At 43.4% G+C, this 27,375-nt stretch overlaps 2 long non-coding RNA genes across 4 annotated transcripts; one reads left to right on the top strand and one right to left on the bottom strand.

Moving 5' to 3' along the window:
- Positions 1 to 3,501: 3,501 nt before the first annotated feature.
- Positions 3,502 to 27,375, bottom strand: LOC119971938. Of its 3 annotated transcripts, XR_005461954.1 has the most exons (6): positions 26,987 to 27,375; positions 22,008 to 22,137; positions 12,854 to 12,940; positions 6,308 to 6,562; positions 5,254 to 6,176; positions 3,502 to 4,117 (listed from the first exon to the last, which is right to left on the bottom strand). It is a non-coding gene; the product is annotated as an uncharacterized LOC119971938 (long non-coding RNA). The 3 variants fall into 3 exon arrangements; XR_005461952.1 differs by lacking the exon at positions 3,502 to 4,117 and having other exon boundaries at positions 4,941 to 6,176; XR_005461953.1 differs by lacking the exons at positions 3,502 to 4,117; positions 12,854 to 12,940 and having other exon boundaries at positions 4,941 to 6,176.
- Positions 14,220 to 20,856, top strand: LOC119971937. Its single transcript, XR_005461951.1, has 3 exons — positions 14,220 to 14,644; positions 15,915 to 15,962; positions 19,512 to 20,856. It is a non-coding gene; the product is annotated as an uncharacterized LOC119971937 (long non-coding RNA).

Consider the following 27,375-nt stretch of genomic DNA (forward strand, 5'->3'; position numbering starts at 1 on the left):
TCCACACGGACAGTGACCCAGGGCCGGGATTCAAACCAGGATCCTATCGGCAGCCGAGCGCCGCTATGTCCACATTGAGAAAGAAGGTTTGGCGGTGATCTATCCCGCCAAGAAATTCCATCAATATGTGCATTTCTTATTGATCAGCCATCACGGATGGCATTTCTTATTGATCAGCGACCACAAACCTCTGCTGGGCTTTTTTAAAGAAGATAAAGCCATTCTGCCCATAGCCTCGGCTTGAATCCAGCGCTGGCCGTTGCTATTAGCAGCTTATGAATAGACGTTCGGCCCCAGCCCAGGGACCCAGATTCCTATGTCGGCACCGAGTTACCTGCCGTTGCTCTCTGCCCTCCGTGTCGACGGATTGTCGGCCGTATTAAATTTTATGGAAACTCTTCCTGTCACGGTCCCGCGCATCCGCAAATGAACGCAAAAGAATCCCGTCTTGGCGAAGCTGCGAAATGTCATCCTCATTGGCGGCGTGCAGATCAGTTATCTGGGGAGTGCAAGGCCTTCGCCGCCAAGTTGACTGAATTAAGTGTTGAAGGTAGGGCCTTACTCTGGGGAAACCCGGGTGACAATCCCTGAGAAGGGTTGGTCGATTGTTGTTTTTTAAAAAAATACATTTAGAATACCCAATTATTATTACTTTTCCAATTAAGTGGCAATTTAGTGCGGCCAATCCACCGAGCCTGCACATCTTTGGGTTGTGGGGGTGTAACCCGCACAGACACGGGGAGAATGTGCAAACTCCACACGGCAGTGACCCAGGGCCGGGATTCGAATCCGGGTCCTCAGCGCCATAGTCTCAGTGCTAACCACTGTGCCACTTGCTTCCCTTTCGATCAATAGTTTTAAGTGACCTTCATAGTGGCCAGCCCAGGGCCTCGCGGGTGAAGATGTTAGCTCAGTGCTACGTCTGGTGGCCTGGTATGGACGCAAACATCGAGACGGTGTGACATCTGTCAGGTGCCCCCCCCCACCACCCCCCGCCGCTGTGCCCTGCACCTGTGGGAATGGCCAGGCCGTCCTTGGACCTGCGTCCATGTCGGTTTTGCCAATCCCTTTCTGGGCTTGATGTTTCGTCTGCTATTCGACGTGCACTCCCAAATGGATCAAATGCCACCGATCACCATGGCACTGATTATCGAGAAACTCCGCCTCTCCTTCACTCACGGAATTCTGGAAGTCCTCGTGTACTATAATGATCCCCCGTTCACGAGACAAGATTTATTTTTTTTTGCGCTCGAATGGGGTCCGCCATGCCACAGGATGGACCCCTGCCATCCAGTGTCGAACAGGTTGGTCGGGTGGGCCATACAGACGCAGGGTTTCCCTGGGTTTGAGGAAACAGGGCACAGGCTTGTTGGATACCAGATTGGCCCGATTTCTGTTTGCTTACCGGACAACCCCCCCAATTCAGTCATCGGGGTTGCCCATGCGGAGCTTCTGATGGGTCGACATCTCGAGACAAAATTAGGGTTGCCATTGCCCAACATAGGATGTTCAGACAGCGGTTCAGCACGCCAATTGTCCAGTTTGTGTTTACTCCCGGGGACGGGATTTACATCCGTAACTACGCTCAGGGTGACCGCTGGCTTAAAGGCACTGATCTGTGGCAGACCCGGGGAAGATCAGGTGGTCAGCGGCCAACCAATCCCCTCTCTAGTAGGCACATCAGTCAATAAAATCTTTTAAGGCAGATGCTTGCCTCCATTTTAATTGACTCGTTGTCTATCTCCCTTTGGAGAAACCTGGCCGGTATAATGGAGATTAGAAGGGCCTGATCCAGAAAGCAGGTGTCTTTGTAGCACTGCTTGAGGTTTAAGAGGAAGAGAAGTGCTTCATTGAGGCCCAAGAACCTTAGTGACTTCCCTCCCCATGACCGCCCAACCCCCACACCTGCAATCGCTGAACTCCACAACATCACCCCTCCCCAGATTGCTGTCTCTCCCCCACTTTCACACCCTCCTCTGACCACAATCGCACTTTTTCCAAGATCACCCCATGATCTTCACACTCTCTAACCGTGACCACAATCTCCTGCCTCCTCGTGATTGCATCCGCTCTGCATGAACTCCCCACCTCCTCATTACTTGGTTGTGGGCTTGTGTTACAGACTTTCGTCTCTGTCAGGCAGGTTGCTTCAATCAAGCATTAACCCTGATTGAATTTTTAAAATTCAAGTGCATCCTACAGGATTTCCAGGGAATGCATTCTTGTGGATTTCTCATCCTGACTCCCGACCCACCTCCCATAAATATCAGATCCAATGAGTCCTAGGGATCAAAGAGAAAATACTGGAAAATCTCAGCAGGTCTGGCAGCATCTGTAGGGAGAGAATAGAGCTAACATTTGACCCTTTGTCAAAGCTAAAAGTCAGAGAAAGTGGGTAATATTTATACTGTGGGGTGAGGGAATGAAAGATGAGTCATAGCCACAGAAACCAAGGGAACAGGGTGTTAATAGCCACAGAAACCAAGGGAAAGAGTGCTGATGGCAGTCCCCAGAGAGAACAAAAGGTGTGAAAGGCCAAACAGCAGAGAAACTAACAGAGTCCTGTCGATCTACATAGTTAGACAAAGCTTTAACTACAACCCATGTTACCTATAATTTGGACTTGCATCATTTTTAATTAAGTGGAAATTAATAATTTTCCCTTACTACATATGTTCATGGTGTTATGAACCATTTCTTGTCAATATCATGTCTCGATGGAGCTGGAATTTCTTTAGTCTTCCATTTTAAGAAATAAAAAAAAGTCTTTAGTTTTGCATTTTAAGAAATAAAAATTAAGTTAAATAAAAATGTTGTGATTGTGTTAGTAATGAAATATATACTATGCATTATTACCAAATTTAGGCCAGATACAGTACAAAAAGCTGCATTTATAAATATTCTCATGTAATACATTTACAATGTGAAACACCTTCATTTTACTAGTACTGTGATGCTTCAAAGCATATAAAATATTCCTTTATATGAAAATAATGTTACCAAGTTTCACCCATGCCTCAGTAATAGTTGCACACATCTTGCATCAACTGCATTCTGAGAATCAATTATGGTATCATCTAATGGTTTTCTTGTAACATCAGCCTAGTTTTGTTCTATCTTGGTGTACTGTGCAATGATTGGTGCACTATTGAGCTATTTATAGGTGTCTCTATATTCAGCTGCTGCTTTGCAAAAGCTGGAACCAACCTGAAGTGCATTGCAGAAGTGAATGACAATGAATATGTACAGCAATAAGGTGGAATAATGATCAATTAGTCAATGCATTAAAATTTGACTCCTGGTATTTTACTGCATAACATATTGTTACGGGGACTGGATTATTATTGACTTAGAAACAGCACAGAAAAACAGTGTGAAATTAAGAACAGCAAATTAACTGTTCATAGGTGCTTTGTTTCGAGAACATTTAATTTTATAATATTTGCCTTGTTATGTTTTTTTAAGTCTCTTGTTGTCATTCACCTTTTGCAATGAATTGTGTTTCCACTAAAGGAAACATATCATTCAATTTTAGGAATCAAAAACATGTTTTAACTCTGCAGCAAGAATCAGCATCAGCTATGCGATCATGTGATAATGTTTGGCATTTTATTTCACTCCAATCTTCTTCTGACCCTTCTTTTCTTTAATGCTTTCATGGGTGCGGATCAAGAGGAGCAATTCTGCCCAGCCATGTTTTTCAATGCACGAGTCTCGAGACGGTTTGCCAGCAGGCTATTTAATAATAATAATCGCTTATTGTCACAAGTAGGCTTCAATGAGGTTACTGTGAAAAGCCCCTAGTCGCCACATTCCGGCACCTGTTCAGGGAGGCTGGTACGGGAATTGAACCCACATTGCTGGTCTTGTTCTGCATTACAAGTCAGCTGTTTAGCCCACTGCGCTAACCAGCCAGGAGATCATCACAGCCACATAGGGAGATCTTGTGTTGCAATGGGTAATATCCCTACTGCTCAGTCAGATGGTCTGGGTTCAAGTCCCACCTCAGAACGTGGTATCCAAGGAAGGTGCGTTCATAATGCAGCCAAACTGTATCAAACTGTAAATCCTTCCAACGTACATCAGTGGTAAGAGCAAGGGAGACTCATTGTCGGCTCTGTGGTGGAAAGAACATAGGAATCACAATCCATAGCTGCAGACTACAACACACATGTAAGACTCCCCGAGTAAACGATAACCCACCACTCCTCTCCTCCCCTGGTATCCATGCACGGAGAGGTCACTGGATATTAATTCGACACTGGCATATCTAGATTTTCTTTTGGATTCTCGAGGTAATAAGGAATATGGGGATCATGCAAAAAGGTGCAGTTGCGATGGAGGATCAGCTATGCTGGCTGAAAGGCAGCACGGTGGCACATTGGTTAGCACTGCTAACTCACGGCGCCAAGGTCCCAGGTTTGATCCCGGCCCTGGGTCACTGTCCGTGTGGAGTTTGCACATTCTCCCCGTGTCTGTGTGGGTTTCACCACCACAACCCAAAGATGTGCAGGGTATGTGGATTGGCCACGCTAAATTGCTCCTTAATTGGAAAAAAGAATAATTGGATACTCTAAAATTTATTTTTAAACAAAGCTATGATGGCTGACACCTGCTCTTGTTGCTTATGTTCTTATGTTTCCTGTCTCAGGGACACTACAACTAATTGTAGTTGTAGTTTTAGTCACTAAAGACTAAAGAGCAGTACGGTAGCACAAGTAGCTAGCACTGTGGCTTCACAGCTCCAGCGTCCCAGGTTCGATTCCCCGCTGGGTCACTGTCTGCGCAGAGTCTGCAGATTCTCCCCGTGTGTGCGTGGGTTTACTCCGGGTGCTCCTGTTTCCTCCCACAGTCCAAAGATGTGCAGGTTAGGTGGACTAGCCATGCTAAATTGCCCTTAGTGACCAAAAAGGTTAGGAGGGCTTATTGGGTTAGGGGGATCGGGTGGAAGTGAGGGCTTAAGTGGGTCGGTGCAGACTTGATGGGCCAAATGGCCTCCTTCTGCACTGTATGTTCATATGTTTCTTGTCCCAGGGACACTGCAACTAATTATATTGCCTCTACTACTTCCTCAGTTGACAAAAGTGATAGATCTAATAATTATTGATCTGTGGCTGATTTCAAGATTTTGGTACTGCAGGTATTAGCATTCACGGGAAGAAATTATTGAGTACTCTAAATTTATATTTAAAAATTCAGAAACAACAACGTGCATTCAGATTGTGGCAATAATGTCAAAAATTGTCACAATACACTTCACAGAGGTTCATTCATAAATGGGTGCCAGGCATTCAGTCTCGTAAGATGGTTTGCACCGTGGTGGTCAACGTCGTCTGGTGGTCGCTCAGGAGCCTTACTCTGGCATCACAGTCTCTGCTGCATTGTCTGCACAGGAAGGCAATGAGCTGAGAAGGTGCACAATTCACTGCCCCTGTTTTCTCTGGACGCTCTTCTCTGCCAGCTGAGCTTGGTGTTTCTGCTCGCCTCTTCCAAACTTCTTTCATACAGTCCATCTCCAGAGGTCACAGCCATCGCCAATTGTCTCCCAGTTGTCAATGTCAATGTCCACCAGCTTGATATCTCACATACATGTCCTTGCAGTGGAGGTATGGATTCCCAGGAGAACATGACCAAGCAGCCAGTTCATCTTACAGAAGGTCTTTGGGTATAAAGCTGACATGCATCCAATGAATGTGGCTGAGCCAGTGCAGATGTCATTGACTTAGCAATGAGTGTATGTTGATGGAATCAGTTCACTCCAGGACCTCTGACTTGGTGATGTGACCTGCCACGAGTGCCAAGGATATGCTTGAAAAAGCGAAGGTGGAAACTGTCCGGGTCTCACCTCGGTAAAGGTATGCACTGAGGAAATAGGCTTGGTAGTCGCGCAATTGGATATTCTTGGTTATTGTCAATACTGGTAGATGACAGTCTGGCAACATCCCATGATATGTGTCTTCCTGATCCTGATGGTCAAACCAAACTCTTTCAAGATGGGAGAGAGTCTGTCCATTTATTTCTGAAGGTGTTCCTTATGGAATGCTGGTGCAGCATCATCAGCGTAGCTCAACTCTTTGATGAAGATTGGCCGTGCGTTTGTCTTGGATTTCAGGTGACCAAAGCTGAACAGCTTTCCCTCAGATCCAGTATGTACGCAAACACCCTCTGCCGACAACCTGAAGGCGTATGAAAGCAGTAAAGAAAAAAATATGTCAAAGAGTGTTTGTGTCAGAACCCAACCCTGTTGGACCCCACTGTGGACTGCAAAGGATTCTGAAGTTGCCCCGCCATAGCTAGCCTTACTCACCATGTCACAGAAAGAGGAGATCTCATTGGAGAGCTTCGTCAGGGAGCCAATTTTCTCTAGCTGGCTCTGTTGACATGGTCAAATGCCTTGGTGAGATCGATGAAGGCAATATTTATGTGCCAATCCAAAGTAACAGATATTAGGAGTAGTGTCATAGGCTCAGTGAAAGAGCAAAGTTGTTTTTCTTTTAAATGAAGCAGTTGTGCAGCATACTGGCCCTCCAACATGGGCCACATGTTTTGGCTATACCATTAACTGAAAACACAAAATGATGGATAGGATTTTTCACACAGCAAAGTAGAAAAAGTTGAATCATGAGACACTTCTGTTGATATGACCTGTCGCCAACTAAAGATAGGTTGGTGGTGTGCAGGTTAGATGGCCTACTTCACTTAAGTTATCAGTCTGAACCATGTGAGGAAATGCCACATGGCTGCTCTCACAGACCTTTCAATGACTGGTTTCAAAGCTCAAGGAAAGGTAGTACTGGGAGAAAGGTTGGAAATGGCTTCAGAGGGGTGCACGACTCAGGGAGATGAATGGGAAGAAGGAGGCAAATGAAAGCATTGTAAAATAGTTAGGAGAAAACATCATATCACTTTGCTAATGACATCCAGAACAGAATTGTTTTTTATCTGGCGAGTAATTAATGTAGATAATAATAATGAGGGAAGGTTTAAAGTTCAGTGAGGCAACAATATGCGATTGAATTAGATGTGAGTCGAAAATAATAAGCCTGCTTCGCATGCAAATTGCTTTTATTATTTAAAACATTAAGAATCTTATATTTCAATTAAATTTATGGAAAATGTATAATCTATGTTGTGCAATTCCACTGACCCGACTGTCAACTAAGGAAGTGATTTAATATGTATTAATGCCTGGTGAGAATACAGACTGTTCTGTATGCAAATGTTGTTATGATTCTGCTTTGAGCATAAAAAGACATTTAGCGTTATTCTTGAATGATTTGGTTGAAGACACAACAGATAAACTCTGAATTGACTTAACCGTCTCAAATGTTTTTTTATTTAAGAAAATCCGATCGATGAAGTTTCTGGAATTGTCTAAGGTGGGATGAGATCTAATGAGAGATTCGTAAAATGATCTAATATGATATTATCATTGAACAAAGAACACAGAACAATACAGCACAGGAACAGGCCGTTCGACCCTCCAAGCCTGCGCCGACCATGGTACCTGCCTAAACTAAAACCATATGCACTTACGGAGTCCATGTCCTTCCATTCCCACCCTATTCATATATTTGTCTCGATGCCCCTTAAATGCCACTATTGTACCTGCTCCCACCACCTACCCAGGCAGCGCATTCCATATATTTACCACCCTCTGGGTAAAAAACATGCCTTGCACATCTATTCTAAACTTTTCCCCACACACTTTAAACCTATGTCCCCTAGTACTTGACTCTCCTACCCTAGGAAAGAGCATCTGACTATCCACTCTGTCAATGCCACTCATAATCTTGTAGACTTCTATTGGGTCGCCTCTCAACCTCCGTCGTTCCAGTGAGAACAGACCAAGTTTATCTAACCTCTCCTCATAGCTAATGCCCTCCATACCAGGCAACATCCTAGTAAACCGCTTCTGCACCCTCTCCAAAGCATCCAAATCTGGCAGTGTGGCAATCGGAATTGTACACAATATTCCAAATGAGGCCTAACTAAGGTCCTGTACAGCTGCAACATGACTTGCTAATTTTTATATTCAATACCCGATCGATGAAGGCCAGCATGCTGTATGCCTTCTTGACCACCTTATCCACATACGTTGCCACTTTCAGTGATTGGTGGACATGCACGCCCAGATCTCTCTGCCTGTCAGTACACGCAAGAGTTCTACCATTTATTGTGTAATTCCTACATGCAGTAGACCTTCTAAAGTGCATTACCTCACACTTGTCCAGATTAAACTCCATCTGACATTTCTCCGCCCAAGACTTCAACCAGTTTATATTTTGCTGTATTCTCTGACAATCCTCTTCACTATCCACAACTCCACCAATTTTTGTGTCATCTGCGAACTTACTAATCAGATGCTACGTTTTCTTCCAAATCATTTATATACACCACGAATAACAAAGGCCCCAAAACTGATCCCTGTGGAATGCTGCTAGTCACAGCCTTCCATTCAGAAAAGCACCTTTCTACTGCTACCCTCTGTCTTCTGTGCCCAAGCCAGTTCTGTATCCAACTTGTCAGCTCTCCTCTGACCCCATGTGACTTCACCTTTTGTACCAGTTTACCATGAGGTACTTTGTCAAAGGTTTTGCTGAAGTCCATGTAAACAGCATCTACTGCCTTTCCCTCACCTATCATGATTGTCACTTCCTTGAAAAACTCAGTCAAATTAGTGAGGTATGACCTCCCCTTCACAATACCATGCTGTCCATCACTAATAAGTCCATTTGTTCCCAAATGTGAGCAAATCCTGTCTCTCAGAAGCTTTTCCAATAATTTTCCTACCACTGACGTAAGGCTCACCGGCCTATAATTTCCTGGATTATCCCTTCTTAAACAATGGAACAACATTGGCTACTCTCCGGTCCTCTGGAACTTCACCTGTAGCCAATAAGGATACAAAGAATATTGTCAAGGCCTCAGCAATTTCCTCCCTTGCCTCCCTCAGAATTTTGGAGTAGATCCCATAAGACCCTGGGGACTTAGCTACTTTAATGCTTTTTAAGATGCCCAACACCTGCTTTTTATTAATATCAACATGACTCAGAATATCTACACACTCTACCCTTTAGTCCTCATCCACCAAGTCCTTCTCTTTGGTGAATACTGAGGCAAAGTATTCATTTATTATCTCACCCATATCCTCTGGTTCCATACATAGATTCCCTCCAATATCCTTAAATGGACCAATCCTTTCTCTGGCTACCCTCTTGCTCTTTGCATATGTATAAAACGCCTTGTGATTTTCCTTAACCTATTTGCCAATGACATTTTATGACCCCTTTTAGCCTCCTTAGTCTCCTATCTTAAGTTCCTTCCTACTTTCTTTATATTCTTCAAGGGCTTCATTTGTCCTAAACCTTTTAGACCTTACGAATGCTTTCTTTTTCTTTTTGACAAGGTTCATAATATCCCTCGTTATCCAGTGGGTTCCTTATTCTTGACACCCTTATCTTTCGTCCTCACAGGTACATGTCGGTCCTGAATTCTAATCAACTGACATTTGAAAGCCTCCCACATGCCGGATGTTGATTTTCCCTCAAGCAGCCTTGCCCAGTCAACACTCTCCAGATCCTGCCTAATGCTGTTGTAATTAGCCTTCCCCCAGACTAACACCTTTACCTGAGGACCACTCTATCTGTCTGCATATCTACTTCTCTATCTCTCGTTGGCTGTTAGGAGGTCTGTAGTAAACCCCCAACATTGTGACAGCACCCTTCCTATTCCTGAGCTCTATCCATATTGCCTTACTGCCTGAACCCTCCAAGGTGTCCTCCCTCAGTACAGCTGTGATATTCTCCTTAACCAACAAGGCAACTCCCCACCCCTTTTGCATCCCCCTCTATCCTGCCTGAAGCATATACATCCTGGAATGTTTAGATGCCAATTCTGTATTGGCAGTAGAGATCCTGGGGGCAAGATTTTAATCAACTCAAAACTCATTCACTTGCAAACCGTTAAAAGTGAGTCCGGAGTCTGTATCTTATCTTAATTCATATGTTCAGTTTTACATGACTACAGAAATATTAGAGATTTTGGTCTTGCCATAAAGCTATACAAGGATATTCTTAAAAGTAACAGTTCCATGGGGTGTAAAACATATTCAATTATAATTAACGTTGAACCACAATAGTTACACAAGAAATCTAACCAACGGTTGAGTTTGTATAATACTACATACAAACCATTTAGCATGCCTCCATATATCCGGACCTGAATTATAAAGAAAGGCTGAGGACATTGAGGTCATTCTCTTTGGAAACAAAGATTTTGAGTTTACTTAGAAGAAGTTGTCAAGATAATTAAGTCAGTTACAGGGCAGGTGATAGGGTGTTTCATAGGGTCGGTGCAGACTTGATGGGCCGAATGGCCTCTTTCTATGCTGTAGGGATTCTATGAACATTCTGTCCCGAATAAGTGTAAAACACAAATTAAATAGCAAAGTAGGGGAATCAAGGAGAACTTTATTTAAGTCAGAAAATAATGAGCTCATGGAGAATGTTATTTGGACAACCACTGCTGTGATAATGTAATGACTGCAAGATTACCTAGAAGTATTTTTGGAAAGAGATTGATAGATGTAATGGGAAAGCAAGCAGGTTGGGTGCAATCAATCAGGAAGAATGGGCTTATTGGCTCAAATTGCTGTTTCATCATTGAGAAATGTCAGGGTTCATTTGTGGGTAAGAAAAAGTAAATTACAATGGGCAAGTTTAAACTCCCACAAAAAAGGTGAAAATTGCCTGCATTATATAAATGATGGTAGATAATCTCCGAATTTCATGTAGAGTAACAGATAACTGGTACTCAAAAACCAGACAAAAGCTTAAACAGAGCAGTTTGAAGGGGAACAGGGGAGTTTTACCCAGTGAAATAAAAAGCAGAAGAAAAGTCACATTCGACTCAAAACATTAACTATCTCTCTCTCCACAGACGCTGCCCGACCTGCTGAGTTTTACCAGCACTTTCTGTTTTTATTTTAGGTCTCCAGCATCCAAAGTATTTTCTATTATTTTAGAGTTCTCCCCAATGTCCTGGACAAAGCTTATGGCTAAGCCAACACCACCGATACAGATGACCTGGCCATCATCACATTCTTATTACTGAGTGTGGGAGGCTGTAAACTTGCTGCCATATCTCCTAACATTACAATGTTAGAATACAAGACCAGGGATGTATTTCTGAGGCTGTATAAGGCTCTGGTCAGGCCCTATTTGGGTTAATGTGAGCAGTTTTGGGCCCCGGATCTAAGAAAAGATGTGCTGGCCTCAGAAAGGGTCCAGAGGAGGTTCACAAGAATGATCCCTGAAATGAACAGCTTGTCATTTGAGGAACGGTTGAGGACTCTGGGTCTGTACTCATTGGAGTTTAGAGGGATGAGGGGGAATCTTACTGAAACTTACAGGACACTGAGAGGCCTAGATGGAGTGGACATGGAGAGGGTGTTTTCAACTTGGAGGAAAAACTAGAACCAGAGGACACAATCTCAGACTAAAGGGACGATCCTTTAAAACAGAGATGAGGAGGAATTTCTGCAGCCAGATGGTGGTGAATCTGTGGAACTCATTGCCGCAGAAACTAAATCACTGAGTGTCTTTAAGAGAGAGATAGATAGGTTCCTGATTAATAAGGGGATCAGGGGTTTATGAGGAGAAGGTAGGAGAATGGGGATGAGAAAAATATCAGCCATGATTGAATGGCGGAGCAGCATTGATGGGCCGAGTGGTCTAATTTTGCTTATATGTCTTATAGTCTTATGGCCTAATAGTGACTGTACTTAAAAGGTACTCCACTGGCTTTCAACTGCTTTATGTTTTCCTGAGATCATGAATGGCACCATATAAATGCACATTTTTCTTGTGTAATAATAAGAATCTTTATTAGTGTCACAAATAGGCTTACATTAACACTGCAATGAAGTTACTGTGAAAATCCACAAGTCAGAGCAGCACAGTGGAGCAGAGGGTTAGCCCTGCTGCCTCACAGCGCCGAGGTCCCAGGTTCAATCCTGGCTCTGGGTCACTGTTGTGTGGAGTTTGCATATTCTCCCCCGTGTCTGCGTGGGTTTCGCCCCCACAACCCAAAGATGTGCAGGCTAGGTGGATTGGCCACACTAAATTGCCCCTTAATTGGAAAAAATTAATTGGGTACTCTAAATTTATAATTTTTTTAAAATCCACTCGTCGCCACATTCCGGCACCTGTTTGGGTACACTGAGGGAGAATTCAGAATGTTCAATTCATCTAACCAACACGACTTTCGGGACTTGTGGGAGGAAACCGGAGCACCCGAGGAAACCCACGCAGACACGGGGAGAACGTGCAGACCGGACGCAGAGACCGTGACCCAGGCTGGGAATTGAACCTGGGTTCCTGGCGCTGTGAAGCTACAGTGCTCACCAATGAGTAATGAGTAATTAGCCATTCCTGAAATGTTTTACTGGAAAACCTATCGATATTGAGCAGGAAGTGGGAGAAAAGTGATCGGATTTGACACCAATATTGTCTGTGAGGTAGATTTTGAGGGGAGTTGGTTTAGCACACTTGGCTGGACAGCTGGTTTGTGATACAGAGCCAGGCCAGCAGCTGTGGGTTCAATCCCCGCACCAGCTGAGGTTATCCTCAACCTTGTCCCTCGTCTGAGATGTGGTGAACCTCAGGTTAAATCGCCACCAGCCAGCTCTCCCCCCTCAAAGGGGAAAACAGCCTATGGTTCTGCGGGTCTATGGTGACTTCACTTAAGAAATGGATTCCCAGATGAGGTGTGGCAAAACAGGGAGAATCTGAAGGGTACAGAATCGTGTGATGAATCTGAAATTCAAATTTCTGCACCACACCACACCCACCTTTATCTCAGCAACTCTCACAAAATGGTATAATGAACCACGAAGAATTTTACAAACATTTTCCCCAAATGGTTAGATTGGATTCTCCTGCAAAACATTTAAATATTGGCATAAGTTATATGCAATTAATTTTCTGGTCGCTGCTTTCTGACTTGCATTTGATATAGAAATTGTCTTAAGGAGAAAGCAGTGTTACACCTCTCCTTAACAGAGGTTGTTACCAGCTTTACAACTCCAAGTTATATTGGATCATCTGAGCAGACATATAGGGTTACCAGGTTATTTTTAGAAACAGATTGCAAGGCATTCACCATCTTGTGCCACCCCCGCCTACTTTCGAGAAAGGCAGGTTCTGTAGCAAGAAATGGTTTTAACTCCTTTGGTCGCGAATGTGCGTGTGTTTTTTGGACTATTGTATTGCACCCCTGTGGGGTGACTTTAGTTCAGCTGCTGCTTGCAACAGTCCCGGCTCCTGACTCGGTTTCTGCAGAGTATTGTTACAAGTCTGGGGCTTTATTGATAGAAAAAAATGATTCTGGCGGTGAGACAGGGGAAGTGCACGGGGCATATGGAACTCCATTTCTCAATGTATGTATGCGCAAATCATTAATGGGCCGCTTGCTTCACAGAGTTTCTGTGAATGACTGGGAGCTGCTGCCAGGTCAGCCTGTGAGGCACGTGCTGTGCATGGATTTTATTTTCACATAATATTTTTTAAAGCAATGCCCTTTAAAAAAAAATTGCCGAACATGCTGTGCGGTGGGGGTGACCTGAAAAGAAAACTTGTCCGGGTCTAACCTTTAATTGCACCCCCCCCCCCCCCCCCCCCAATAGCGTGTCTTGCCTGTCGCTTCTTTATTTTTCCGCCTTTTTCGAAAGTTCATTCATTCATATTCTTTGCCGCTGCCGTGTTAGTAATCACTGAGGCCGTGCAACTATTTTTAGACAAGGAGAGGGGGGGGGGGGGGGAGGGAGGTTTGTGTGGAAGCTACTGTCTTGGGGTGTTGTTCTGTTTGTGGGGGGGGGGGGTGGTGGAATCGATACATGTATTTATTTATTGTGTGTATTTGTCAATTTCTTGGTAGCCCCTTCTCAGGGCAGGGATATGGATTTTTTTTTTGGGGGGGGGGGGGGGAGGGATTGCTACATGGCCGATCCCAGCTGAAGATGTGTCGCAGCCTTTCTTGCTGAATTAATTTGCTACTATTTTTGTAACTCACAGCGTTGCTAAGGGAGACCTAATGACGCAATGACGTCAATGCAGGTCAGTAACACACTGGAGGAGCCGAGCTGGTTGGGCCGGGGCAGAGCCATTTGCTAAAATAGAATAACTCCAACCCCCCCCCCCCCCCCCCACCACCACCACCAATCCAGAAAAAAAAAGCTCCAGGCAAATCTAAAACAGCAGACCCAGAGAGAGAAAAAAGGTTTTGTGAAAAATACCTAGCTTAGTTAACAGATGCACTGCAAAGGTCTTGCACAAAAACCCTAGTCTTGCAGTGACTGGGAATTGGAGCAGCCCCCACATACGAGGCAGAAATGCCCTTTATTATTTGGTCTCTGTTTTGAGTTTTTTCTCTCTCTCTCTCTCCAACCCCCCATACCATCCCCAAATCTGACACCAAACACCAAATGTGCTGTCAATGTGCATTAAGGGTGCAGACTATCACGTGAAGGGCAGACCCTCTTGGCGCTTTGCGTCTAAAATGTTGTCTAAGGTGCATTGTTTTAAAAAACAGAAAGGTAGGGAATTCGCGTCGTCCGGAGAGAACTGGTGCATTTTTGTGAGAGGTAGGTGTCCCAAACGTCTCGTGTGTGTGTGAGTGTGTGTCTCGTCTTGTTTTTTTGCGGGGCAGGGCGATAGATTACTTGTTTAATGGTAACGTGCTCGATGCGTGTACTTTATTTTTCTGTTTTGGTATTTATGAAGACGGTATTCGTGGATAACTCGCCATAAAACCACATTCGAACAGCTTCGGTCCCATCCTATGATGGGTGATGTTCTCTATTACTTATCATACACCTCTGCCGTGTACTTAGCAAATACTTTGCAAAATATTTATTAGTTCACAGAGGCCTTTTGAAATGTCTTAATTAATGAGAGAGGTCTGTGTTTGAACCGTACCAAGGAAGTGAGGTGGAAAGAAAACAGACAGGTCCTTCGGTGAACCTACTATTAAAATCTTTGCTCCGGTGCCAGCAGAGAGACCTTGCTATTCTATAATAGGTGTGTAAATTATTTTGTTTTTTCCAATCCTCTGCAGCTTTAAAGAGAATGCTGCTGACTGGGCTCACTCAATGTGAGGAGAAATCTCCATTGCCAGTGACTCACTGAAGGGTGTGATTGCTTAACACCCCCTCATGTGTCCAAGGATACCCATCCGCCTGGAGGCAGCACTGCCCTGAATAGACTTTGAGTACAATGGGAGTATCATATTTTTACATGTTGATTTATTTGCAAAGCACACACCAAAAATCTTTATTAAAACAAAAAGTAAAGATTAGTGAATAAAAATTGGCAGAAATATGATGCCTGCAACAATTAATTAATTGCAATCGAATGCAAACTCCTACCTAAATGTGCATCTTTCACTGAGACTGGTAGTTTACTCTAAGCCACTCTCGCTCCAGCAATTAATCTACATTTAATCAATATTTTGTTGTGCGCCAATTTTGGGGTCAGTATAATTTTCATCATCCGCACCCCCAAATGCAGCAAATGGCCGAGAGGTTTTGTCTTTAGCTTCATTTATTGGCTTGATTAAAGTCATCTATTGGAAATGTTCCTATGTTGTTTGCTCTGTATGCCAACTTAAGTATTACTACAGCTGGCAAAATCACCTATAGCCTCCTATGCAGCCATTCAATTTTATTTTGATTGAAAAGCAGCGACTTACTCACAGCTCTTTTCAATCAGAAGAACCTGTGAGATCAGTAAATTTTGCTTTTTGCCAGCTGATGAATACACACTCCAGATATCTCCCACCTCTTGCGCACCCTCCAAATATGAAAGTTTGTTCTATATTTATATATGTTATGTATCTTTTTTTTTAACTTTCAGTCCAGGGATAGAGCTACACAAGAAGACCTTGGCAGATTCACATCACATGTAAGGACATCTATGACAAAAGAATCTTGAGAATTTTTATGGGTTACATTAAAGGAAGGCATGATGGCATTTCAACAAATGTTACCTCTGTAAAATAAGTTCAAACTTATTTGAGTCTAGTTAGGTGTGAAAACAATCCATACTATTATCTTTCGACAAACCGATACCTATTGATATAGATCATAGAATCCTTACAGTGCAGAAAAGGCCATTCGGCCCATCAAGTCTGAAGGGTGCCTCTGAAAGGGCACCCTTCCTACGCCCACAGCTCCAACCTACTATCCACCTATCCTTTTGGACACTGAGGGACAATTTACCATGGCCAACCCACCTAACCTTGGACTGTGGGAGGAAACCAGAGCTCCTAGAGGAAACCCACACAGACACGGGGAGAAAGTGCAAACTCCACACAGTCACCCAAGATCAGATTCAAACCCGTGTCCCTGGCGCTGTGAGGCAGCAGTGCTAACTGTTGTGCCACCATGCTGTCAGGCACTTTCTATATAACAGCTACAATTTGCCTTTTTTACAGGACTTATAACATAGCAAAATATCCCAAGACACTTAACAAAGCTGTTATTAAAAAATAAGATACAGAGCCATAGAAGAAAATGTCAGATGGTCAAAAGCTTGTTCAACAAGGTAGGTTTTAAGGAACAGATGTAAAAAGGAGAGCAAGAGAGGCTTCAGGAAGGAATTTTGAATATATGGCCCAGGCAGCTGAAAGTACGCATGCTGTGTGGAGTAATTCACATCAAGGATGTGCAAGTTGCCAGAATTGGAGGAGCGCAGATATCTTGGATAGCTAGAGGAGGTTACAGAGTTGGAAGCGACAAGGTCATCGAGGGAAATTGAAAACAAAGAAGAGGAGTTTAAAATTTAGGTGTCGACAGACTGGGAAACAGTGAAGGTCAGAAAACATTGAGTCGATGGGTAAATGAGATTGGATGTGAGTTGGTATAAATTTTGGGTGTCTTGAAGCTTTTGATATGCACAGGTTTATGTTGGATGAACAATGAGAGGCTGGCCAGGAAAAGCATTGGAATCATCAAATCTAGAGGTAGCAAAGGTGTGGATGAGGATTGCAGATAAGGTGAGGCAGAGTTGGGAGTCAGCTGATGTTACAGAGAGGTGTAAGTAGGCAAAGTGGTGATGGAGCAGCTGCGTGGTCAGAAACTCCACTCGGGAACAACAGCATCACGGGATTTGTTTGGGCGCACGGGACTCCGAGGGTGAGGAGGGTCTTTTTGGAGCGGGGCAAGGATAGAGGGGGACTGGCGCTGCCCAACCTCTCTGGGTACTATTGGGCGGCTAACGTCTCGATGGTACGTAAATGGGTAATGGATGGGGAGGGGGCAGCATGGAAACGGATGGAGATGGCGTCCTGTGGAGGCACGAGCCTGAAGGCACTGGTAACGGCGCCATTGCCACTCCCTCCAACGAGGTACACTACGAGCCCGGTGGTGGCGGCTACCCTCAAGATTTGGGGGCAGTGGAGGCGACACGGGGGGAAGTGGGGGGCTCGGTGGAGGCCCCGCTGTGGGGGAACCACCGGTTTGTCCCAGGGAACATTGATGGCCGGTTCCTGGGGTGTCTCAGGGCGGGCATAAGGAAGTTGGGAGACCTGTTCATTGACGGGAGGTTTGCGAGCCTGGGTGAGCTGGAGGAGAAGTTTGAGCTTCAGGTACCTTCAGGTTAAGGCGTTTGCTAGGCGGCAGGTGGAGGGGTTCCCTTTGCTGCCCCCGTGGGGGGTAAGAGACAGGGTGCTTTCGGGGGTGTGGGTCGGGGATGGGAAGGTGTCTGACATCTACCAGGTGATGCAGGAGGTGGAGGAGGCATCGGTAGAGGAGCTGAAGGCTAAGTGGGAAGTGGAGCTGGGGAGCAGATTGAGGAGGGGACATGGGCAGACGCCCTGGAGAGGGTGAACTCCTCCTCTTCATGTGCGAGGCTTAGCCTCATCCAGTTCAAGGTACTGCACAGGGCTCATATGTCTGGGATAAGGATGAGCAGGTTTTTTGGGGGTGAGGACAGGTGCATTAGGTGTTCGGGGAGCCCAGCGAACCACGCCCATATGTTTTGGGCGTGCCCGGCACTGGAGGAATTCTGGAAGGGGGTAGCAAGGACGGTGTCGAGGGTGGTAGGATCCAGGGTCAAACCAGGCTGGGGACTCGCGATATTTGGGATTGGGGTGGAGCCGGGGGTGCAGGAGGCGAAAGAGACCGGTGTTTTGGCCTTTGCGTCCCTAGTAGCCCAGCGGAGGATCTTATTGCAATGGAAAGATGCAAGACCCCCAAGCGTGGAGATATGGATCATTGACATGGCGGGATTCATTAAGCTGGAGAGGGTCAAATTCGCCCTGAGGGGGTCGGTACAGGGGTTCTTTAGGTGGTGGCAGCCTTTCCTCGACTTTCTGGCTCAACGATAAGGAACTAGGTCAGCAGCAGCAGCAACCCGGGGGGGAGGGGGGGGGGGGGGGTTCAGGGGGGTATTGTTTATGTTAATTTAATTATTGTTTATTTATTTTGTTGTTTATTGGGTTGGGGGGGGTTCGTTATATGCATTGTTACGCGTGCCGGGGGGGTGTTTATTATTGTTATTATTGTTATTGTTCTGTTGCTATACATTTTTCAAAAAATTTCAATAAAAATGATTTTTTTTTTTAAAAGAAACCCATCTCAGGGTCAAGGGCAACACCAATGTTTCAAATGACCTGCCTCCTTATTGTGACTAATAAAGAAAAAGTAGATCTGGGTAATCATTGGATTTAATAATGATAATCTGAAGAAAAGGGCAGCACGGTAGCATAGTGGTTAGCACAATTGCTTTGCAGCTACAGGGTCCCAGGTTCGATTCCCGGCTTGGGTCACTGTCTGTGCGGAGTCTGCACTTTCTCCCCATGTCTGTGTGGGTTTCCTCCGGGTGCTCCGGTTTCCTCCCACAGTCCAAAGATGTGTGGACTGACCATGCTAAATTGCCCTCAGTGTCCAAAATTGCCCTTAGTATTGGGTTGTGTTTTGGGCATAGGGTAGAGGTGTGGGCGTGGGTTGGGTGCTCTTTCCAAGGGCCAGTGCAGACACGATGGGCTGAATATCCTCCTGCAGTGTAAATTCTATGAAATCTATGAAAAACCTATTAAAGTACTATATGTACATGATAATGTGGAGATGCCAGCGCTGGACTGGAGTGGGCTCAGTAAGAAGTCTCACAGCACCAGGTTAAAGTTCCAACAGGTTTATTTGAAATCACAAGCCTTCCGAGCGCTGCTTCTTCATCAGGTAAGGTGATGAAGGAGTAGCGCTCCGAAAGCTTGTGATTTCAAATAAACCTGTTGGACATTAACCTGGTGTTGTGAGACCTCTTAATATGTACATTATAGGTAAGAACAATGAGGAAAGGAAAATGAATGAATTTACACTAAATTGTTGCTTGCTAGTACAGAAAGTGAACGTTTCTAAAAAGAGAGACACGTTGCTGAAGCTTTTTTGTTTTGCACTCCTCTGGATAAGTACAAGAATACCAAATTTCAAACTATCACAATTTATCCCACAGGAGAACGAGGTTACACAAACTGAACCCTCTGGATAAACTCAGCAGGTCTGGCAGCACCGGTAGAGGAAAACGGAGTTAACATTTTGAAAAATAATTTCAGCGCCGTAGGGAAGGGGTAAGGTGTTGGGATTAACTGTATTGGTCTTTCAAAGGACAGGCTCAGGAACGGTGGGCTGAATGGCCGCCGGCCTAGATTCAATGATCTTCGTCTTATGATGTATGTTCAAACTTATTTCCATTTTTGTTGCAGTTAAAATTGCCATATCGAAACTTTTATAGTATCAGGGTGCTCAATTTATAACTTGCACTGCCACCCTCTCTCCCAAACATAAGTCCAACATCTTCGGTAGATAGTTCCAGGTTTAACAGTCTTGGTGGTGATGGTGCTGCATTTCCATCCAAAAGTTGGAGATTTCAGCACCGCGAACAGCTACCAGGTTGCTGTGCAGCCTTTTCGAAACAGGTTAACAAGCGACCGCCCGCCACCAGCTCCTATCTTGTCATGACGAATCAACCGTCTTTAAAACAGTTAAGCGTCAATATTACATTTAAAGTTTCCAAAGATCAAACTTTTTTGAAAGCACAACACTGCCACGACATTGACAATTAAAAAAAAACCACTGAATATGCCTCCTTCTATTCCTGAGTTGCAGCCAGATTATTGGGTGGACAAGAGTTAAAATCTATAATAAATTATATTACAATGTTAAACGGGATTGTTGATGTTCAAAAAACATGTTAGAAGATATTGCATCTTCGTCCCTGTCCCGCAAAAGTGCAGGGGTTCGGTGTGAGTCCGAATTCACTTGGTCACAAAGTGCGATAATGCATCTTTAATACAAGTACCATACTGGTCGACACAAGTGGCTACGTGTTTGTGTTCCAGGCGTTGCAACATTTGCAATTGCGGTATAGAGAGATGGTACAGTCAGACCTGGACATTAGCAAAAGAGGAGCAATAAGGTAACATGGTGCACTGGCCAGAGAAAGCACCTTGGTTGTTTTGTACACCTTAAGAAATGAAATAAACGCTGCCACATGTGTACCCGTGTGTTGTGCACCAGAACAATGTGTGGGTGTTCCCTCTGAACGACACCATAGGAAAACAATGCCCCTTTTCACATACATGTTTCTCTTTGGCTTCGCTCTGGATTTTTTTCAAAAAGCAGTTCAGCGGTGACAATTTGCAGTGAATAATGCAAAGCGCCCATTGTATGAATCATTGCTTTTGTGTGGAACTTCATGTTATGTTGTTTTAATATGATTATGCAGTTTTATCGACACTCGTATAAATGTAAATGAATGATATTTTATTCATTAAAGACTATGTCTTGTGTCTGCTCCATTTTACTTCAATGTACATCTAAACTCTTGTAAAATGAAATCATCAAAACAAACCGGGCTGGGTTTCTTTGTAACTATCTCTTTCGGAGGCATTTAGTGCATGTCTGATGTGTGCAACTTGCCTCTTTAGAGCAGGGATTTCAGGTTGGTTTCAATAGTCCTGACCTCCTGCGTTGTGCCAAGTCGCCCTAACCTATTTATTAACAGACACTTGTGTACTTTCTCCCAAGTGCTCCATCGTTTGACTGGATAATGTCGCCTTTACCATGATTATAATCCGTAAACATACTTGCTGGGTTACCTATTAGACTGAAGGTAGTGTTCAGTTTTTTTGGAAATAACACCAGCGTGTTCTGTATTCACGGGCTCCATCAGTTACTGCACAGAAAAGAGACTTCACCTCTAACATTGCGTGATAGTATAGCTTTTCCACTTTACTTATTAAAAAGATCAGAGAGGAATTAATTTGAACGTTCACACCCACATTGAAGAATATGATGCCAATAGGAACACTTTTATTTTTTTTCTCCTCTCTCTCAGGTTTATGTCACCTGTTTCAGTGATGGATTTGAGGATCAGTGCACGGCCCTGCTCAATCCACACACACACAGTGAGCATTCTAAAGGATTTCTTTGAATTACAATGTGGTTTTAATTCTGGGTCTTCTCTTATGGAAGGCTAGGCAAGCTGATTTCGTGGGAGATCAAGCAGAGTGCGTGGGCGCAGAAAAGAAGAAGCCAATGCCCAACCCTCCTGTTATTTGCGTCACTGCAGGCGACGGGGCTGTTTGCCTGACAGATAGACAGGATTAATCCTCGCTTTCTCAATATCTGTTCGATAGCCAAATACAAGAGGCAAGGTGCACCTTTGGACAGGCTAGGTGCTATCTGTGAAGAGGGGGAGGGAGGAAGGGGGTGCGAGTTAAACCAGGGGAGACACAAAGCAAAAGGTTCACCCACATTTAGACCCGTGCCAAATTATAATGCTCAGCAAAGCTTTCGTCAATGGGGAGCAGCCATTCTCTCTCCCCCCCTCCCCCCACCTCCCAAAACCCCGCCAAAAAAAAAATGTATTTTCTGGACCAGCTCCAGCCTCGAAAGAGACTAGAAACGTGACGTCAATAGAATGAGAGTGACGAGGGGGAAAACTCACCGTCTTCACACAAGCCGGAGAAACAGCAGCTTTTAATGATGTTCCTGAAATTGCCAGCCCTAAGCTGGCTACCCAGCGAGCAACTCTTGTCCTCTGCTTGGATCCCATTCCTTAGTTGCAACATTCAACACTAGAAAATAAATAAAGAACTCAGCAAAGAAAACATGCACATTGTTGACTGGGCTGCTAGAAAATGTGTGTGTGTGTGTTTATAAGTGTTGTTTTCTCGAAGTACTTTAAAGGAGCGTGCAATGCAGAAGTGTAGCATTCCACGCAGATTGCATTAACTGCTGCAGGCGGACAGATAAATGTATTTTAAAACTGTTTACACACATACCACCCCTCCAATACACACACAGACGGCTCGAGAGAGAGAGAGGGGCAATAAAACGGGAGAGTGTAAAAAGGCGTTGGGTTTAAAATCTCTGCAATGATGTAACTAAAAGCCGCTCAGATACAAGTGGTGCAGAGAGATGAGGGCAAAATATCTCAATGTTCATTTAATGGTTTGTACGTCACGTTGCAGCAAAATGCCTTTGTGAGTAGATTTTTTTTTTCGTGACTACTTGCTAAAAATAGCAGTGGGTTCTGATCGCAGTCCAGAAATAGACGGAGGGATTCACTGGTATAAAAAGAGAGCGCGGGTGGAGGAGAACCTAAACGCGCCACTGCTCTGTTTGCAACTCAATCAGGAAATTAATTATTGGAACATTTTTTCCCCCTCTGAACAGAGGAATCCTAAGTGACGGTAGGTAGCATTTGTATGTATAATTATGCCAAATTTTACTGTGCCTTCTTTAGAAAAAAAGACTTGTTTTTTTTTAACATGCCCAGAAATAAACTCCATGCAGATATGTCTTTCAGGGAACACTTATTGGAGATAGTGGGCAGCAGGTAGCTGGAGAATCACCCTAACGTTACATTTCTAAATCATAGCGGTCGGAACTCGCTCTCTATCGGCGCTGTTGAGTCTTTTTCATTTTCAGCAAGTTATGTTCCGAGGACATAGTTTAAACGTGGCATCTTGCTATCACATACAGTACAAAAGAGACTCGGAGATAAGGCGTATCGAGGAGAAAGAGTAACAAAATGTAACGTGAAATGTCACCCGTTCGGCCTGCACGCTGAACTGTCAATGCATGGTTTAGAATCGCTCTGTATATTTAAAGCAAATGCTATCAATTCTTAACGTTCATTTTTTTCACTTCCACTGTTGCTACGAATAATAATCGATTATATCACCCATTCTGACCTCGGATCTCAAATGTTACAGGCTCAGTTGGTAGATATGTGTGCAGTAAAAAAAAATATGGCGGGGTGAAATACTGCTCCAAATGGTAATTGTTGTAGCAACTTTGCAAACAGTTCTGTCTCTTCTAAAGTTTTAGTTGCAACAGTAACTGCCAAGGTACACCAAACACCGTCTTTCTAACCCTTTAAATGTTTCCCTTACATTGGTCATGGATATCCATGCAACCTCTTCAATTTCCATTTCTGTTGTGAATGTGGATTAACACTATTGTTACAAGTATGATGTGGATGAACATTACTGTTACAAGTTTGAATGTAGATTAACACTATTGTTATAAGTATGGATGTGGATGAACATTGTTGCTACAAGTGTGAATGTAGATTGACACTTGTTACAAGTGTGAATGTGGATTAACACTATTGTTACAAGTGTGAATGTAGATTAACACTATTATTAAAAGTGTGAATGTAGATTAACACAATTGTTACAAGTGTTAATGTAAATTAACGCTATTGTTACAAGTGTGAATGTGGATTAACACTACTGTTACAAGTGTGGGTGTAGATTAATACTGTTGTTACAGGTGTGAATGTGGATTAACACTATTATTACAAGTGTGAATGTAGATTAACACTATTGTTAGAAATGTGAATGTAGATTAACACTGTTATTACAAGTGTGAAAGTGGATTAACACTATTGTCACAGGTGTGAATGTAGATTAACATTATTGTTACATACGTGAATGTGGATTAACACTACTGTTACACATGTGAATGTGGATTAACACTATTGTTACAAGTGTGGGTGTAGATTAATACTGTTGTTACAGGTGTGAATGTGGATTAACACTATTATTACAAATGTGAATGTAGTTTAACACTATTGTTAGAAATGTGAATGTAGATTAACACTATTGTTACAAGTGTGAAAGTGGATTAACACTATTGTCACAGGTGTGAATGTAGATTAACATTATTGTTACATACGTGAATGTGGATTAACACCATTGTTACAAGTATGAATGCAGATTAACACTACTGTTACACATGGGAATGTGGATTAACACTATTGTTACAAGTGTGAATGTGGAATAACACTTATTACAAGTGTGAATGTAGATTAACACTATTGTCACAAATGTGAATTTGGATTAACGCTATTGTTACAGGTGTGGATGTGCATTAACACTATTGTTACAGGTGTGAATATAGATTAATACTATTGTTACATATGTGAATATGGATTAACACTATTGTTACAAATGTGAATGTGGATTAACACTATTGTTACAAGTGTGAATGTGGATTAACATGCTGCTCATTGTTACAAGTGCGAATTTGATTAGTACTAGTGTTACAATTGTGAATGTGTTAATACTGTGTTTATTGTTACAAGCGTGAATGCGGATTAACATACTGCTCATTGTTACAAGTGTGAATGTGGATTAACACTGTATTAGTACAAGTGTGAATGTAGATTAACACCGTTCCCATTGTTATACGTGTGAATGTGAATGTAAACAGTGCTCAGCGTTACATGTGTGAATCTGTATTAACACTGTTCCCTTGTTACAAGAGTGAATGTGGATTGCCACTGTTCCCTTGTTACAAGAGTGAATGTGGATTGCCACTGTTCCCATTGTTACAAGAGTGAATGTGGATTAACAATATACTCATTGTTACAAATGTGGATGAGCACAGTTCCCATTATTACAAGTGTGAATGTAGATTAACATGGTGCTTGTTGTTAAAGTGTGAATGTGGATTAACAGGGTTCTCATTGTTACAAGTGTGAATGTGGATTAACAATATACTCATTGTTACAAATGTGGATGAGCACAGCTCCCATTATTACAAGTGTGAATATGGATTAACACAGTGCTCATTGTTACCGGTGTGAATGTGGATTATAACTGTGTTCATTGTTACAGGTGTAAATGTGGATTAACACGGTTCTCATTGTAACAAACGTGAATGTGGATTGTCACTGTTCCCATTGTTACAAGTGTGAATGTGGATTAACAATATACTCATTGTTACAAATGTGGATGAGCACAGTTCCCATTATTACAAGTGTGAATGTGGATTAGCACTGTGTTCATTATTACAAGTGGGAATGTGGATTAACATGGTGCTCATTGTTACAAGTGTCAATGTGGATTAACACAGTTCCCATTATTACAAATGCGAATGTGGATTAGACCTGTTCCCATGGGCAGCACGGTGGCACAGTGGTTAGCATTGATGCCTATGGCGCTGAGGACCTGTGTTCGAATCCCGGCCCTGGGTCACTGTCCATGTGGAGTTTGCACATTCTCCCCGTGCCTGCGTGGGTTCCGCCCCCACAACCCAAAAATGTGCAGTGCAGGTGGATTGGCCATGCTAAATTGCCCCTTAATTGGAAAAAAATAATTGGGTACTCTAAATTTATTAAAAACAAAAAAAAACTGTTCCCATTGTTAAAAGTATGAATGTGGATTAGCACTGTTTGCATTATTACAAGTGTGAATGTGGATTAGAACTGTTTCCATTGTTACAAGTGCGAATGTGAATTAACATGATGCTCATTGTTACAAGTGCGAATGTGGATTAGCACTGTTCCTATTGTTACAAGTGTGAATGTGGATTAGAACTGTTTCCATTGTTAAAAGTGTGAATGTGGATTCGCACTGTTCACATTATTACAAGTGTGAATGTGGATTAACAGAGTTCCCATTGTTACAAGTGTGAATGTGGATTAACACTGTTCCAATTGTTACAAGTGTAAATGTACATTGACACTGTTTTCATTGTGTCTATTTCTGCTCATCCCGTCTGTATTTTGACTTCACTACTGGATAGTGAATTGAGGAATAGGAGTTTATAAGATGCTATATTTAGCTCTCTTCTCCCACATCATCCTTTTTTGTCCTTTTACTGCTCTTATAATTATGCATCATCATTCTCCTCTCACTTTGCTGTTCTTAGTCATATTCTGTTTGGTTGAGTGGGTGGAATCTCTATTTCAGTGATGTTGTTATGGGAAGGCAATATGCAGCGTATTGTATACTGCTGCCACTGCTGCCACTGCATCTGACCCAGTAGTGTATTATGTCTGGACATTGGCGCTTCGAAGAAGGCAGACAGGGATGCATTATTAATATACATTAGAGAACACATCAAATTGATACTGGAAAACGTTATCAAATATAAAATGAAATAGCTCGTCCTTTTACCCAGCGTCCATTCACTCTGCCAACAAATCATCAGAATCTTTCTTCACCAACACGGTATGATGAAGCTATACGGTGGATGATATACAGTCGAAACACATGTAAATTGATCGGTACATAATGAATGCTATGTGTTTAGGGTGTATGGATTTTGCGACAGATGGATGAAGATCTGATGTGTGCCTGCGAAGGCATCAAGCAAACAAACTGAAATACATTTACTTTGCGAGGATGCGCATTCTGCACAGGTGGAAGCTTAAATTAGGATGCTGTGTTTATATCGAGGCAATTTTAGCCAAAGCGTTGATCTAGTCTGCAGGCAGTTCGCCATAAGGTGGGTAGGAAGATAATGAGATAGATGGGACATCGATGCAGAGGTATGCATGAATGAAACATACAATTAATCGTCATGCAGACAGAGAAACTGATCACACGATTTAATAAAGAATCTGCACATGATTTGCATTTCCAGACAGCAGCATGCTCTGCAAATAAGGACACATCAAACACCCACCTTTTCCAACAGCCCTGCCTTGCCGCCTTTGCATTGCACTCATGTGCAACGTGAAATAAAACCCCAGCGTCAAAGTTCACCAGCCCGTTGCCGCGTTGAGTTCAGTTGCTGAGGTTTTCCGGGTGCTGTGCGGCTCCACGTATTTGCAAAGCCGAGCAGGCAGAATGAAATAAACACGTGCAAGAAACTGACACCTTGCAGCTCACAGCATCGCCTTCCAACTGGACCTTTCTGGGGCATGGCTGCTTCTTGGGGTGGAAGGAGGGTAGGGTGCTGGGGTGCTGGAGTTGGGGGGGAAATCACAACCTCATTAGCCCCAAGGCTATTAGTGAATTAACTAATTCAGAGTGTGGCGATGTAATTTCACCACTCCGATCGTGGAACAGCAT

Source organism: Scyliorhinus canicula, chromosome 9 (genome assembly GCF_902713615.1).
Source record: "Scyliorhinus canicula chromosome 9, sScyCan1.1, whole genome shotgun sequence".
Classification (NCBI taxonomy): domain Eukaryota; kingdom Metazoa; phylum Chordata; class Chondrichthyes; order Carcharhiniformes; family Scyliorhinidae; genus Scyliorhinus; species Scyliorhinus canicula.